This window comes from Callithrix jacchus, chromosome 1 (assembly GCF_049354715.1).
Source record: "Callithrix jacchus isolate 240 chromosome 1, calJac240_pri, whole genome shotgun sequence".
Taxonomy (NCBI): Eukaryota; Metazoa; Chordata; class Mammalia; order Primates; family Cebidae; genus Callithrix; species Callithrix jacchus.
In genome coordinates this window covers 73996542-74013780 of record NC_133502.1, presented here as the reverse complement: position 1 = coordinate 74013780, position 17239 = coordinate 73996542, and the positions used below count along the sequence as shown (strand labels likewise).

The 17239-nt window shown below is 45.0% G+C and overlaps 1 protein-coding gene across 1 annotated transcript in view; it reads right to left on the bottom strand.

Moving 5' to 3' along the window:
• Nucleotides 1-4817: 4817 nt before the first annotated feature.
• The window catches only part of LOC100895811 (uncharacterized), a 56072-nt gene continuing 43650 nt past the window's right edge, over nucleotides 4818-17239 (bottom strand). The window contains exons 7-8 of the mRNA XM_078345290.1: nucleotides 7579-7642; nucleotides 4818-7476 (exon numbers count right to left, since the gene is read on the bottom strand). The gene's annotated coding sequence lies outside the window, so the exon portion shown is untranslated. The remainder of the gene's footprint in view (nucleotides 7477-7578; nucleotides 7643-17239) is intronic.

Sequence of the window (17239 nt, the reverse complement as noted above, 5' to 3'; positions counted from 1 at the left end):
TGCAGTGGCTCATCCCAGTCATGGTCATAGCTCCCTGCCTTAGCCTCTGGAGCAGCTGGGACTACAGGTGCACACCACCACACCCAGCTCAGAATTCTATTTTCATATATGGTCTGGCCATTATCCATCTGTATATTTAAAATGTGCGTTCTACTTTTGGTGGGGGATAATAAGCTTTGGTTCTGTGTTGCCATGTCTCACCTTGAATTGTAATCCCCACACGTCCAGGGAAGGACCTGGTGGGAGGAGATTGGATCATGGGTGTGGTTTCCCCCATGTTGTTCTCATGAGAGTGAGTTCTCAGGAGATCTGATGGTTTAAAAGTGGCAAGTTTCCCCATGTGCTCTCGCTCCTGCTGCCATGGAAGATGTGCTTTGCTTCCTCTCTATCTTCCACCATGATTGTAAGTTTCCTGAAGCCTCCCCAGCCATGCAGAGCTGTGAGTCATAAACCTTTTTTCTGCATAAATTACCCTGTCTCAAGCAGGTCTTTATAGCAGTGTGAAAATGGACTAATACACAGGATGAGGAGGACACACATAATAAACATGAGTGAATACTTCAGAAGTGTGTTGGAAGCTGCTAAGTGTTATGGGCAGAAAAAGAAAGGCAAAAAAAGAGGAGTCCGGATGGTGTGGGTATATGCAGAGGAAAACAGGCTCCCATTTCAAGTGGGAAGAGAGACCAGGGCAGACACCACTTAGAAGGAATTTTTGAGCAAAGGCCTGAAGGAGATAAAGAATCAGCTCAGTGTACACATGAGGAAGAGCTCCAGAGGCCAACACCAACACTGCTGTTCAAACTTCTGTACCTCTTATTTAATTGTATTGATTGTGTATGTGTATATATACATCTAAAATCATATATATAAATATATAGCCTTAATGATGGCTATATATATGATTATATATATATATGACTAAATATATATATGACTATATATAAGGCTCTCTATATGGCTATATATATATATATACATATATATATGTGTATATATATATCTCTCTTTAAGGCTATATATATGTGTATGTTTTGTCTTCCATAAAAATTTTATTCTTATTCAGTTGCTTCCTGTAATTATGCTAAATATGTATAACTTGAGAACATGAAATGTTAAGTCATATTCTTCCATCTAAGAACAGTCTCATTCCAAAAGATCATCTACTATTTTATATACTGCAATAAATTGTTAGTGTCTGATTTTTCAGTCTTCTGAAGTTTGTAAATATTCTATAAGTCACCTTTGAATTGTTTTTGCAATTTGTACAACAAAATTTTAAGCAAATCATTGAAACAGTAAGAATTTCATGAAATCAAGGTGGTCCAATTTGCTCATAACAAGCCTTCGTCACCTGCCTTCTCCTTGTTTCTCTACTCTTCCTTCCTAGTCCTAGAGCACTAGGATAAAAACATGTCCATGCAGCCACCTTATACTGAGTCCCACCAGAAAGGAGTCCCCTGAAACTCAAGCCAAATGCCAGAGGCAACACAAAGAGGCTCACTGGGTGGTGCTGGTGAAGTCTGGGTGCAGGCCCTCTCTGGGGTGTACTTACTGAAGCAATCTGCCTCCATATGTCTTTCAAATGATTTCAAAGCAGCTACAAATCCTTAGATCTGGAAGACCCTCTATAGGGAACAAACAGCTTATCTGAAATACAAAAATTGTTCCCAGTCCTAAGGAAAGAGGAGCAGCCTCCTCAGCAGTGAGTCAATCTCTCCAGCTCTTTCTATGGAAGGCACAGGCTCTGCCTGGCCCCGGAAGCAAGGAAAGTTCTAGTGATCTTGCAAAGGCCCCTTCATCGCCGCTGTTTGGTGGGATTTGCTTTACCAAACTGGGTACAGAGGTTTGAGGAAATTAGCACATAATCCAATCATGAGAAATGGAGCTTCAGGTTTGCAAAAACCAGCATGAGCACAGCATGGATCAATGTCAGCTTCTCCCGATGCAGGAAAGGTGAGGCCTAAAACCCTGACCCTAAGAGTGAGGACAAGAGATACTGTGGTAAGTGGAGGGACTGAGAATAGAGACAGGAATATGAAAGTTATACCACTGATTGAAATATATTAATAGAAGACCCATTTTTATACCAAAAAGACAAGAGACCACTCCCTCATGTTGCCATTTCAACAGGTTTATTCTATAGAGCTGCTACTAACATATTATATATGCCTAAAAACTCAAACTTTTTGACCCTAAGTAAAAATAGAAAATTTATATTGTGTCTCTGAGTACCCCCATATATACAAGTGAAACAAAAGTTTTATGAAATAATCCTTGACGTGCTCTCATATATTCAATTCTATTCTACATGATTACATTCTCTTCCATTTCATTCCTCCCACTTTTTAAAAATAAGATCACGGATGGCCTAACAAGATGGCACATGAGAGGAGGGGAATGCCTGTGCCCTCCAGAATAAAGGACAAAAACAGTGACTAAACAAATTCATTTGAACTGGAGTGTTTGAGAGAAAACTCTGGACAGCAGAGAAGAAACAGAAAACCTGTGGGTCAAGGAAACCTGTAGAGGTGGTCAGATAGAGAGGAGATCCAAATACCCTGCTGTGACACACCATCTTCCTAGTCGGGACCAGCTGGGAGCAAGACGACCATTTCCTTCATGGGAAAACGTAAGCAAACAGACTCCAGCAGTCCCATTAACATTGCGGATACCTGCATTCTTTGTTGCCGGGAAGTCCTGTAGTCTCTACAGATTCTGAGCTCAGTTTAGGGAGCTGCTTGATGCCCACAGGGCTATACTGCCCCAGAGGAGGAGCCCACATGCAGCACCATCTGGAAAGCCAAGCCATAGCTGAGTCTATTCTGCTCCATGAACTAGTGGTCACTGCCTCCTTCCATCCCAGAGGCTACCCTGTCATGACAACAGAATTCTCCAGGAAAGCAGCTATAGCTCTCTATATCATAGAAACAAACTCTAACTGTGGAATGATTTCTTGTGCCATCAGTGTGCTCATCAACTGGGCCTGTTGCTTCCCGGAGATCCCCATACAAAACCTGCAGACCAGCCCCAGTAACCCACAGCCAAGAGAGTGTTTCCAGGAGAGTCTCGTGTGAAACTGGTAAACCAACCCCTGTGACTCAGTAACACTCTCACTAGCTCGGCATGCAGCTTCCTGAGACCGCCTTCCTGCAGCCCGCAAGCAAACAAACTGCACATGCGGCTGCAGTCCAGGTCACCGGGGCACTCACAGGTATCACCAAAATGGATAATAGCAAAAGAAAATAAAAAGGCAAGAGAAAAGCACAGATACTACATTACTGTGTCCTCCTAGAACTAAAGCAGAGGCAGCCCATCCAACTGACACCCTAAGATACCTCTCCAGGTGAAAGTCCCTCTCACATAAGCCACTCTATACAGTTAGAAAAGGTGACCATGTCAACAGTATCATAAATGTAAATATAGGAGATAAGAAACATGATAATGCAATGAAACTTGACACCACCAAAGGTGCACAATAATTCTTCAGAACATTACCCTAAATAAATGAAAATTTCAAATTGCCTCAAAAGGAATTTGAAATACTGATCTTAAGAAAATTCAATCAGATACAAGAGAGTACATATAGACAACTTAATCAAATAACAATTTAAAAAGCCATAATCTGAATGAGAAATTCAACAAAGACATAGACATCATTAAAGAAAACCAACCAGCCAACACAAACCTTAGGAAGAAGAACTGAATGAATGAAATAAAAAGTAAAACTGAGAGCTTCCACGGCACACTAGATCAGACAAAAGAATTTCTGGCCAGGCGCGGTGGCTCAAGCCTGTAATCCCAGCACTTTGGGAGGCCGAGGCGGGTGGATCACAAGGTCAAGAGATCGAGACTATCCTGGTCAACATGGTAAAACCCCGTCTCTACTAAAAATACAAAAAATTAGCTGGGCATGGTGGCGCGTGCCTGTAATCCCAGCTACTCATGAGGCTGAGGCGGGAGAATTGCTTGAACCCAGGAGGCGGAGGTTGCGGTGAGCCGAGATCGCGCCATTGTACTCCAGCCTGCGTAAGAAGAGTGAAACTCCGTCTCAAAAAAAAAAAAAGAAAGAAAGAAAGAAAGAAAGAATTTCTGAACTTGCAGACAGGACTTTTAAAATAACCCAGCCTGAGGGAAAAAAGGAGAAAAAAAAGAATCAAAAGAAAGCCTATGAGACTTATGCCATGCCATTCAGATAACAGATTTTGGTGATATAGAAGAGAAACAGAGAGAAGAGACAAAAACACAGTAAACTTACTCAACAAATTAATAGCTGAAAATCTCCCAATTCTCGGGAGAGATAGGGACATCCAGATCTGTGAAGCTTCAAGGGTTTCATCCATAGTCAAGCCAAAAAGGTCTTTTCTCAGGCATATTATGATCAATTTGTCGAAAGTCAAACATAAAGAAAAAAATTCTAAAATTAGCAAGAAAGAAGCATCAAATCACAAGTAAGCAAGTCTCCATATGACCATCAGGAATTTTCACAGCAGAAACCCCGAAGGCTCAGAGATTAGGATTATATATTCAAAGCGCTAATGAGAAATCTGTCGGCAAAGAGTACTGTACTTAGCACAGCTACCCACCAGAAATTAAAGAAAGAAAGTCTTTCCCAAACAAGCAAATGTTGACGGAATTCCCCATAAGACCAGCCTGATAGGAAATGCTTAAGGGAGTGCTTCAATCACAAGTGAAAGAACAATAACTACTAATACATAAAAACATAGGACACTATCAACCTAACTGTTAAAAGTAAATTCACATAAAAATTGAGAATTGTACATTACTGAAATGATCCTTCAGAATCTTTCAAATCACCCTTGAGAAAGTTGAACATCCTTTATTTTTATATTTACAATCAGTTCTTAACAAATACACAATACAGAACAATGTAAATCATGGCAAAAAGTATAAATTTTGTGCATTGGCATGGGATGTGGTGGGAGTATAGCCATGTTCATGTGTGATCACAACTTTTTATCAGCTTTAAATGGTCTATCATAACTATAAATTTTAACTGTAAGCTACAGGGTAACCAAAGGGAAAGAATTACATCAGCTCTGTCAATGAAATGAAGACAGGAATCAAAGCTTCTCAGTACAGAAACTCAGCAAACCATAAAGAAAACAATAAAAGAAGGAAACAAAATATCTACAAAACCAGAAAACAATTAACACAATGACAAAAGTAACTTCTTACCTTTTAGTGATAACCTTGAATACAGATGATTTCAATTCTCTAATAAAAGCATGTGGAGTGGCCGAATGGTTTTTCATACAGGTTTCCCTAGTCCAGACATCCAACAGTATGCCTTTCTCTAGGCTGTAAGAAAATCTAGAGTATCGTAACGTGTGGTGAAGAGTGGACCCAGCTGGCATGCTCACAATGACCAAATTATGTTGATTGTATTTTAATCCATTACACTGATCCACTATAACTTGCAAATAAATAATGTACTTGCTTTCTAGACACATCCAGAAAGACTAGAGAAACTAGCTTTTATCTATATGGAATAGGCCATTGGTGAATTTCTTTCAGGATAGACCAAAGCTGATCTAGAACATCGTCTTTACGTACTTAGATTCCTACCACCAGACGACCAGACGAGAAAGAACATCTGGGCTGAAAGGCTCCATTAGAAGCGCAATGTGGGATGGTGCTGTGCTGACAGCTGGTGATCCCTGCCCTACATCTTTGAAGAGGACTGGAGCCCAGAGTGGGCCATGGTCAACTTATGTGTTGAAGACCTCCTTCTATGTGTGCATGTGCTTATTACAGATATGCCATGGTGCTAAGTACCCTAGGACTACAGGAAAATTAATACATGCTGTATCCACTATGAGGAGGCACACAGGTCAGAGTGCCAGGTGTGGAATCCCACAGCCTGCGTTCAATGCCTGGCTGGGTCATGATCACCCAAATGACCTGAGGAAAGTTCTCAGGCAAATTTGTAAAAAGTGGAGACCCTGCCCGCCAGGATGGGAAGTGGTAAGGGGCGGCAGCCAGTCAAACCGGGGCATGCATCCTCTCCGGAAACCTGCCCGGCGAGGCCAGGACCACAACGGAGAAGGCAGGCCTGGCTCCAGGCGGCACAGAGGCACTGAGGAGGCCCTAGGGGAGCCTGGCAGGATCTAGCTAGTCCTGTACTTTGCTTCCAGCAGGGTCTGGTCCTGTAACCCAGGGGACAAGGCCAGCCAAGACATGGCCACTGGGTGCCAGCCAGCGCATGGGCCAGGCACCAAGTGGGAAGGGCTCTGGCAGATCAGCCCCACATGCCCCACAGCCCCACAGCTCCACAGCGGGGCTCATCCAGGGCCACATACCTGCCCCCAGGAGCAGGAGGGTCCAGCTGGATGGATGGGGAGCCCTGCCCTTTGCCCTTTGACTCCACTTGTAGGTGCCCTTGCTGGGCTCCTGTGCACTGCCCCACACCCTGCTCTGTCATCAGCCCCATTGTGATGTCATAAGAGCCCAGCTGCCCACCCAGACTAGTGGGTGACTCAGGAGTACCCTCTCCATTTCTTGGTGTGATTTTTTGTCCGTGCACAACTTGTGTACTATGGGAAATGTCCTAAGCAGATTTGTGTTCCTTCATCCGCTGCAGGATCTGGCAGCGGTAGCAACCACAATCGTCTCCTCTTGTCCATACGGACTTTTTGGCTGGCCGGCTTCCGCAGCTCCTGCGCGTGTGCCTGCCCCGTGAGCCCTACACGGTTCCCAGTTCTTCGTGTACCTGCCGCGAGGTCTTGGGCCTTGTTTTCCATCGAGCTCGAATTTCACCCCGAACTCAAGCACCCTACTGCGGGACCTGCCTGCATTGGCTTGGAGGTCCCCCTCAAGGGAGAAACCCGTGCTGTCTGCACGCCACTTCGTACACGAGAGATCCATGAGGATCCCTCGTCTAAGACTCAAGTTTCCACTTCGAATGCCTTTGCTACAAGTGCCAGCCCTGATCCTGAAGAGGGAGGTGAGAGCAGAAGAACCGGAAGAACCAATGGAGGTGGACGATCAGGTAGAGAACCAGGGGCAGGAGGAGAAGAAAGGGGGCCCTTGTAGCAAAGGCCCCTCGCCCACCTCGAGGCCCCTGGAGACTCGGGGAAACCTCGCTTCCCTCAACTGCAGTCCCAGGGCCTTAAAAAGGACTGTCCATAGACGGAGCCTGACAGAAACAAACAGGACTGACAAGGCAAAGAAACCTAGAATGACTATCAATTCCAAGAACCTTGGAGTGCCCAGTGCACACAGCCCCGCAGGAGGTGTCCTTCCCTTTCGGAAGCCTGACCCAGCTCCAGCAGTGCTCCCTGGCCCAGTTCTCGGCTGCTCCCATTGGCCAGTCAAGGCGGCTTGTCAGGTACTGGGGAAAGACCACAAGCCCAGCTCCTCAGGCTTGCCGATGGAGTGGTAGGCGACCCAGCACAAGGATCCTTCAGCTCTTGCAACATGGAGCTCTTCTACACCAAGAGCCGCCCGCCGCAGTTCCTGAAAACCAAAACGGTCAGTGCAACCCCAGCAGCTGCCACTGGTCCCTCCCCAGCAATGGAGGTGGGGGAGAGACGAGGGGCCCCCACCCACTAAACGTACCCGCCAATTCCTGAAAGGATTCACGGACGACACAGGCAGGTCAAGTAGAACATCATCCAGGAAACTGAAAAAGCAATGTGGGAAGATCAAGAAGTTATGGTAAACTCCAGTGCCAGCCCACCTGCCCCTATGTCTCCCCACCCCACTCCTGGCCCGATGTCTCCCCACCTGCTCTCTCTGCCCCAGGCCACCTACGTGTCACAGATCCCAGCTCCTCCTCCTGCCTCTGACTTGGCCCATGTGGCTGCTGGGCCCCTCATCCTGCCCTTCCCTTCGCTTTTGACCACAACAAGAACTGAGTAAGAATTGATATCTATGGCTGGGAACAGTGGCTCACGCCTGTAATCCCAGAACTTTGGGAGGCCCAGGCAAGTGGATCACCAGAGGTCAGGAGTTCAAGACCAGCAGACCAACATGAAGAAACTGCATCTGTACTAAAAATACAAAATTAGCCAGGCATGGTAGTGCATGCCTGTAATCCCAGCTACTCAGGAGGCTGAGGCAGGAGAATCGCTGGAATCCAGTAGGAGGCACAGCTTGCAGTGACCTGAGATTGCACCGTTGTACACCAGCCTGGGCAAGAACGAAACTCCATATAGATATAAAGAATGTTTGCATGTAGATATCTTGCAACATTAAAATGTGAAGAAACTTGCAGATCAACAAATGTAGGGACCTCATAAAATTCAAATGACAATTTTAATGTATTGGAAGAAAGGCAGAACAGTCACTTCCCTCCACCGTGAGAAAGTGGTTCTTCCTGCCCACCTGCAGATTGTCCTGAGATCCGTGGTGGCTTGCTTTGCATTAACTGGATGCTTCTACCACTCATCCCTAAAGTTACACAGAGGCTCTTTCTACATCCTTTGGCCTGGAGCAGCACCGAGGCTGCCCTGATGAGTAAATGCGGAAAACCAGTGGCTCTAGAAAAGGTGTAACCCATCTCACATCCTCAGATAGGTCCAGCATACCACTGGAAAATGAAAACGTGCAGTGAATGCCATTGGGCAGAGTGTCATTGACAAGCACTGGCTCAGGCGCCAGCGGCTCTGTGATTTGCCACCTGTGTGCCTCAGGGCAGCCGACTGACCACTCAAGGCTGCAGCAAAACAGTGGTAAAAACACTCCAGAAGCTGCTGTGTGCATTAAACAGGCCTCATTGAAAACATATTTTTCCTAGTTCCTGGCCTAGTGCTTTATAAATATCACTATATGTATTAGCAACATTGTAATTGTATTGATTAAAAATCTGTTTTTGTTACTTTCTCCCCATGTGTCAATTCTATTTCTGTGCCAGAAAAAAAGAAGTTTAATCTCAGGCAACTCTCCACAGCTCCCAAAGCTCCCCAGCATTCTTCCTCACGGAGGGGAGTAAGAGAAACACAACTTGAACACATTTGGCCTCAACCTGGGGAACAGATCTGACTCTTCTGTGGCATCATGTACAGATAATGAATCAAGGCACAAAGCACAAAATTGGCTTGGTTTAGGAAACTCTTTGAAGGTTTCCTTTTCTTTTCTTTCTTTATTTTTGAGACAGTTTTGTTCTGTTGCCCAGGCTGGAGTGTAGTGGCATAATCTCTGCTCACTGCAACCTCCACCTCCTAGGCTCAAGCGATTCTTCTGCCTCAGCCTCCTAAGTAGCTGGGATTACAGGTGAGCACTACCACGCCCAGCTAATTTTTTTTTGTATTTTTAGTAGAGATGGTGTTTCACCATGTTGGCCAGGCTGGTCTCGAACTCCTGACCTCAGGAGATCCACCCACTTCGGCCTCCCAAAGTGCTGAGATTACAGGTGTGAGCCATCATGCCCAGTCAGGTCTCTTTTCTAATCTTTCAAAAAATTAACTTCCTCTTCCTAAAAGAGGATTCAGCAGAAATCACACCAGAGATTGCACTGGTTTTTCTTGCTCACTGCAGGCGTTTCCCGCTTAGGAAGAAAAGGAAACTCTGAGGTTCTAGGTGTGAATCCTGACAGCGTCTTCTTGTGGTGAATTGATAACCCTGCCTGTGGAAGGTCCGGGAAGGCAGCAAAACTTCCCCAGAAGGGTGGATGTAACAGAACAGAGCAACACTGACAACCGCTAAGGAGCTTTCGGACACCAAAGGTTCTCTCGGAGCTGAGCAGGAACCGTGCCCCTTGGGGATGCCATTGTGTCGCTCTAGGTTCTCACAACACTGGATCAGCTGTCTCCTTCCAGAGCATGTGAGTTGCCCTGAAAGGAAGCTCTGTACCCATGAGCAGTCACTTGCCATTCCCCACTCTGCTCAGTCCCTAGCAACCACAGATCTGTTTTCTGTCTCTAGGGATGTACTATTTCCATTGCATTTTGACACCTTACAAATTGGTTGGAGCAATTGTGAAGCCTTTGATTTAAACATGAAATAATATCAGCCCTGTCTGACCAGCAAAGGTACCTGTCTCTTTCCGTGTGGGGGGGTCTGGGTCCTTTTAAGGCTGTAACAGGACAAGAGGATGGGAGAAGGGACATCACAAGGTAACAAGCTCTATGCTGCAAAGGGGGCCAGGGTCACAACATCCCCGTCAATTTCTCCTTTCTCAGTCCCACAGGGAGAAGCAGGAGGCTCCACAGCATGTAATAGTTCATGACTCACTCCTTCATTCATCAACTAGCATTTAGGGAGGGCCTCCCTGAGCTGAGCACAGTGCTGAGAAAGGCAGAACAGTCACTCCCCTCCGCCGTGAGAAAGTGGTGCTCCCTGCACACGTGCAGATTCTTCTGAGATCCGCGGCGGCATGCTTTGCAGTAACTGGATGCTTCCACCACTCATCCCTCAAGTTACACAGAGGCTCTTTCTACATCCTTTGGCCTTCACTTGGTAAGAACACAGTATTTCACATTAACTCCTTATGCATTTAAAAAAAAATATTTCCCTATAACAAAGAATATGTCACTTCCTGGCCCCCAAAAAGTCTTAAATCACTAAAAATGCAAGTCTTCAGAGCATAGAGAAGCTCTCTGTTAAGTTCATCATCCAAATGAACCAAAATATGTTGATCCTGATCAGTTACTCACATCTACAGCAATGTGACCCTGTAGGCACCTGATCTCCTCCAATAACATTTTATTTACAAAATCAGGCTTCAGGCCAAAGCTGGCTAATCCCCGTTCTAGTAGAACAGACATTCAACAACTAATTACACAAATATCAACCACTAAGTGCTATCAAGTAAAAGTTCCCAACACTAAAAGCCCTGTAAGAAGAGAGATTTAACCTATTCAGGGAGATCAGATTCAATACATGTGCATTTGGGTATCTGTACATAAGTGTATGTTGACGGGTGTGTTGTGTGCACCCATGTTCATATGTATAATGAGTTAGCGTGCATGTACACGTGTGTATCATGCACGTAGGTCCTTGTGATTGTGGGTGCACACATATGTGTATTTGTGTGTGCTTAGTTCCTCTCTGGCCATAATGACTTGTATTTCTGGCCAAGAGACTCGATTCTTCCTGATTCAGTCATGAGTGTGCATTTCCCAGAATCAGGGTGACTAACCAGGACATCTCGAGAACTTTCTTCTCTGCCCCACCCATCCCGCCAACTCCATTTTCAGGTCTCAGAGGCTGAGGCTCCAGCCCCCGTGTGAGCCCCACAAAAGATCTGCAGAGCCCTCAGGCTGCCTCACGGCCAGCATCCATGAGCATCTTCCTGCCTTCCAAGAGGAGAGGCCAGTCCCCGAGTCCCTGCTCCCATCAATCACAAGACGCTGGGACCTGGATTAACATGAAAGGAGAAACCAGGCACTGGTGGCTGAGGTTCCAGCTGCTGCTGGGCTGGGAGTCAGCAGCCTCTCGGCTTCCAGGACTCACCCTCCCTGGCCATGGGCAGTTCCCCGGGCTTTGGGGCAATTTGAGGCAATGATTTTATTTCCTCTGGCTCTATTTTCTAGACATATTTTAACGTATGAACAATCCTACAAAATGTTGAATTTTTGTCCTGCTTTTTAAAATATTTTAATTAAGTTAGATTATAACCTAAGATTATCACATAAGTATTTTTCAGTGTTATTAGCTTTTCAGAAACATCACTTTTAATGGCTGCAGAATACTATATATAAAAAGGTTGTCATTTCCCAGTTTTCTACTGTGAAACACTAAGGCATTTTATCCTATTACAAATAAAGCTGAGATCAACATCTGTAGGCATGTTTTTTCCTGTATTTTGGACTGGATATAAAATGTGGTTTCGGCTTTTGGCACAATTAAAATCCAAGAAGGGAACAAGAAATCTCATTTTTGTTGGTATTTGCTTTTCTTTTTTTCTCCAGAAAAACAATATTTGAATAATCGGCAGCACACCTGGGTTCTGGTAAGGGCATCTTCTCGTTGCATCTGCACAGGGTGAAGAGCAGGGAGTGAGAAATCAAGCTCTCTTGGGTCTTTTAATGAGGGTACCGATCCCATCAGAAGGCTCCACTCTCATGGCCTAATTACCTTCCAAGGCCCCAGTCCTAATATCACATTGGAGGTTAGGAGGACAACACATGAATTTGGGGAGGAGGACAGAAACATTGAGCCACAGTCCCTCTCAGGCTTTACAGGACTAGCACAAGTTATCAAGCAGGAATGCAGACTCTGCAGCCGCTTTGCAGGGTCAAATTCCCACTTCACTGGGACTGGTGTTCTAAGCCCCTCTGGGGACTTTTGTCATCCCTCATTCTGGCCTAAATCTAAAACATGGCATCCCATTTCATCAACGTCATGCATTCTCACAGGGGCACAAACTGATTTGTGGGGAGGATAAGACAAAAATTGTTAGCTCTGTTTACGTGTAAACCACAGATAGAGGGTACATGAACAGATACACAGTTTATCTGGGGATAGAGGGTACATGCACAGATACACAGTTTATCAGGGGATAGAGGGTACGTGCACAGATACAGAGTTTATCTGAGAATAGAGGGTACATGCAGAGATATAGTTTATCTGGGGATAGAGAGTACATGAAGAGATACAGAGTTTATCTGAGAATAGAGGGTACATGCAGAGATATACAGTTTATCTGGGGATAGAGAGTACATGAACAGATACAGAGTTTATCTGAGGATAGAGGGGACATGCACAGATACAGAGTTTATCTGGGGATAGAGGGGACATACACAGATACAGAGTTTATCTGGGGATAGAGGGGACATACACAGATACAGAGTTTGTCTGGGGATAGAGGGTACATGAACAGATACAGAGTTTATCTGGGGATAGAGGGTACATGCACAGATATACAGTTTATCTGGGGATAGAGGGGACATGAACAGATATACAGTTTATCTGGGGATAGAGGGGACATGCACAGATACACAGTTTATCTGGGGATAGAGGGTACATGAACAGATACACAGTTTATCTGGGGATAGAGGGGACATGAACAGATACAGAGTGTATCTGGGAATAGAGGGGACATGAACAGATACAGAGTGTATCTGGGGATAGAGGGGACGTGAACAGATACAGAGTGTATCTGGGGATAGAGGGGACATGAACAGATACAGAGTTCATCTGGGGATAGAGGGGACGTGCACAGATACACAGTTCATCTGGGGATAGAGGGGACGTGCACAGATACACAGTTCATCTGGGGATAGAGGGGACGTGCACAGATACACAGTTCATCTGGGGATAGAGGGGACGTGAACAGATACACAGTTCATCTGGGGATAGAGGGGACGTGAACAGATACACAGTTCATCTGGGGATAGAGGGGACGTGAACAGATACACAGTTCATCTGGGGATAGAGGGGACGTGCACAGATATACAGTTTATCTGGGGATAGAGGGTACATGAACATATATACAGTTTATCAGGAGATAGAGGGGACATGCACAGATAAACAGTTTATCTGGGGATAGACAGCACATGAACAGATACACAGTTTATCTGGGTATAGACAGTACATGAACAGATACACAGTTTATCTGGGGATAGAGGGTACATGCACAGATATACAGTTTATCTGGGGTATTACAATTTCTCTTTAGAAAGGAGTAAATAGATGACAAATGTCTAAAAGTCTCCTTAAGAGATAAATAATGGGGAAAAAGAAGCGGTGGAACACTGGTCTGTATTGTGTGGCAAGATAACTACAGTTATTCTCTCAGTGGGACCCGAGGATTCCTAGGAATTGGGAAGGGGTCAGAGGTGGGTCGGCTCTGGAAGTCTATGAGTGATGCTGACTGCCCACCACACCCCTCACATGGCCCCCTTTGAGAGGGAACCGTCTTGAACTTTGGGGTCAGGGATGGAAAGTGAAAGAAGACTCTGAAGGTCCTGGATATGGGCCTCTCTGGTTGTCCCTGAGCTTCTCCCAGGGAAGAGCTCAGCTGGTGGAGACCCACTATGCTCCTTGTGTGGGCTCAGAGGAGATGCCCAGGCCCACTCCAAGCCTGAAGTCTCCACTCTGGGAAACTCAGCCAGCAGCTTGCTCATGAGCACATCACGGATGCGCCTTCCTTCCTACTCACCTCACCTCCCTCCTAGAATCCCTGGGCTGGCGGCGCCTATTGGCGGCATCATTCTACCCCTGAGGCTGGAATCTGGTGCTAGCAAAGCTCAGCTTGTGTGGAACAGAGAGTGATCCCAAGCCAGGGTTACTCCCACCAGCCCCAACAGTAGCCCAGGCAATAAAGATCCCTCCTGACAGGCAGAGGCTCCATTGTGCTCTTTGTAGTCAGTAACCCACCCCTGCACTATCTGAGGTTAGCACGGTCCTGATATTGTCCACCATTGTAGAGTCTCTGCTACCCAGGCTGGATGGAGTACAGTGGTGCCATCTTGGCTCACTGCAACCTCCTCCTCCTGGGTTCAAGCAATTCTCATGCCTCAGCCTCATGAATAGCTGCAATTACAGGTATGCGCCACCATACCCAGCTGATTTTTGTATTTTTAGTAGAGATAGGGTTTCAGCATGTTGGCCAGCCTGGTCTTGAACTCCTGGAAGAGGGAGCTGTCTCTACCTGCTTTGGCCTCTCAAAGTGCTGGGATTACAGGTGTAAGCCACCATGCCCGGCCAACTTTGGCACATTTTGAATTCATGTAAATGGAATCACACAGTATTCATTCTGCAGTGTTTCCTTCTTTCACTCATCTTAATGCCTGTGAAACACATCCATGCTGTGGCCTGTATCTCTAGTTCACACATTTTCATTGCTGAAGAGCATTCCATTGTATGGAGGTACTACAACTCGTTCATTCACATTCCCTTCTTGATGGACATTTGAATTTATTCTATATTTAGGCTATTATAAATAAAGCTGCTTTTAACATTATTTTGCATTTCTGCAGATATGCTTTCATGTCTCTTGCGTAAATACGAAGGAGTGAATTACTGGGTTATAGGGGAGGCGTATAACTTGAACTTTATAAGAAGCTGACAATTTTCCACAGTAGATGTACCATTTGCACTTCCAACCATAACTCCCGTGGATTGGTTTTTTGTCAACATTAGGAAATATCAGCCATTTTAATTGTATTTATTTTAATCGGTGCAGTGCTATTTCAATTTGGTTTTAATTTGTATTTTCCTAATGACTGATGATGTTGGGTCCTTTTCATGTGCTTGCTTGTCACTTGTGTATCTTTTTTGAGAGGCGCCTACTCAAAAGGGAAAAGGGTTTGATCTATGAATTGCAATTCAAAAATAATCACTTGTCTATTTTGAATAAGTTGCCGTTTATGTCAGAAAAAAATTCCATGAAGTGTAATTCTATGAGGATAGGAAGGTTGGTAATAATTCCAGCTGCAGACTGACCATCCCCCACTTGTTTTCAAGGCTTCAAAACTCCTTAATCCAATGACAGAGCTCTCGACTATGACCATGCTGTCCTTGGTCTAAGTGCCTTTTGTCCAAGCAAGCATAATGTCCAGTAAGCTTTTATTCAGAGCACTTGGTCACTAAACTCTTATCAGTGGGACCTCACGGTTTAAATGTCACCTCAACTTTCCAGCCCGTTGTAAAACTTCCCTGGGTGATTCTGATTACTTTAACCCATGGCACAAAACCCAGCATCCAACCACCTAAACACACAGGTTTCCCTACAGAGTGAGGTTAGACTTTATCATCACAAACAAAAGTCATCTGCTGGTGAGAGGCCTAGGCTATCATCAGCCCTGGCATCTTTGGATGTCCGTGATGCCCGTGGGTCCTTTTCCAGAATAATGCTTAAAAATGACTCAATAAAATAAAGCACATTTAAAAGGAATAATAAAGAATATATCAAAATATAAAAATTAAATTGGCAATATGATAATAAGTATGCCTCTCTGTGTGCCTCCTGTGGGGTTTTCTGAATGGTGTAAATTTGAAATAGTGACAAGCATGAACAATTCTATAAGATATCGAGACCAATATCCTATTTCTCACAGTGACAAAGTCACGGGTACTGCTGACAGTGCTCTGGTTTGTTGGCAACATACATAGTTGAATAGAATGCTAATTTTTGCTCAAAGATGAGTGAAAAATAAAAATGCGCTTTTTTCAATTTATGAGTTCATGGAACTTTGCTATGGACCAGTGTATTCCCCAAAATGTAAATGTTGAGGCACAACCCCGAATGTGACAGTACTTGGATATAATAGGTAATTAGGGTTAAATTAGGTCATACATGTGGGGTTCTAATCAGATAAACAGAAGAAGAGGGAGCTGCCTCCCATCCTCCACATACAGGCATACCAGGAAAAGGTCATGGGAGGATACACTGAGAAGGTGGCCATCTGTGAGCCAGGGAAACAGTCCTCATCAGAAATGGGAACAGCCAGAAACTAGCTCTGGTACTTCCCAGCCTTCCAAACTGCGAGAAAGTAACTTCTGCTTTTTAAGACACTCAGTCTGTGGTATTTTGTTTCATCAGCAAAGCATCATAATACAGGAATGAAGGCTAAGACAAGACCCACGCCCAGTAGCCCTCTTTGCTCCTAGACCAATAACCAGGCTGAAGTCCCAGCAGGCCCCTCATGGTGAGGAACAAAGTGTAATCCAAGGAGGGGCTAAGCTCCAAAATAACTACTTTAGTTTTCTAATGCATAAAGACAGAAATCCAGGGGACAAGTGTGAGAATGAATAGTGGGAGAAGGGTAATAAAGGAAGGAACACAGAACTGGGTCACGCTGAATTTGTTGATTAGGATCACTCAGCAGAGGTTCTGCATTGAATGTTGTAGCTCAGGGAGGTAGAAAGGGCTCTATTTCTTTGGTTTGTCATCTGAAACATGCACCAGAAAGTGGCCCACAGTGAGCAAACGGGCAATGCCAGACCTGCTTTGGTGGAATGTATCAGATGGAATTCACAGGCAGAGCAATATTCCAATGTTAGGGTGGATCTGTCATTTAAGACCTACTCATTCACACTAGAAGAGCCCAGAAGGCACATTAATATTCTCACGAACATGAGAAATTATTTATGAGGGAGCCCAAGTGTAGAGAGCCAGAGTAGCCCACCCCCTCTCAGTGAATCAGCAGCAAGGCTACTGTGAATTTTGGGTGAACTCCAACAGAAGCAAAACCATAACAGGGGAATGTACATGTCTCTGAGAAGAGCAGTTGAACCTAGAGATAGATAACCAACTTTCATTGACCTTGCTGCAAGATAGTTGTTAGTTAAGGTCTGTTAACTGAAGTATGAGAATTATAACCACAGGCTG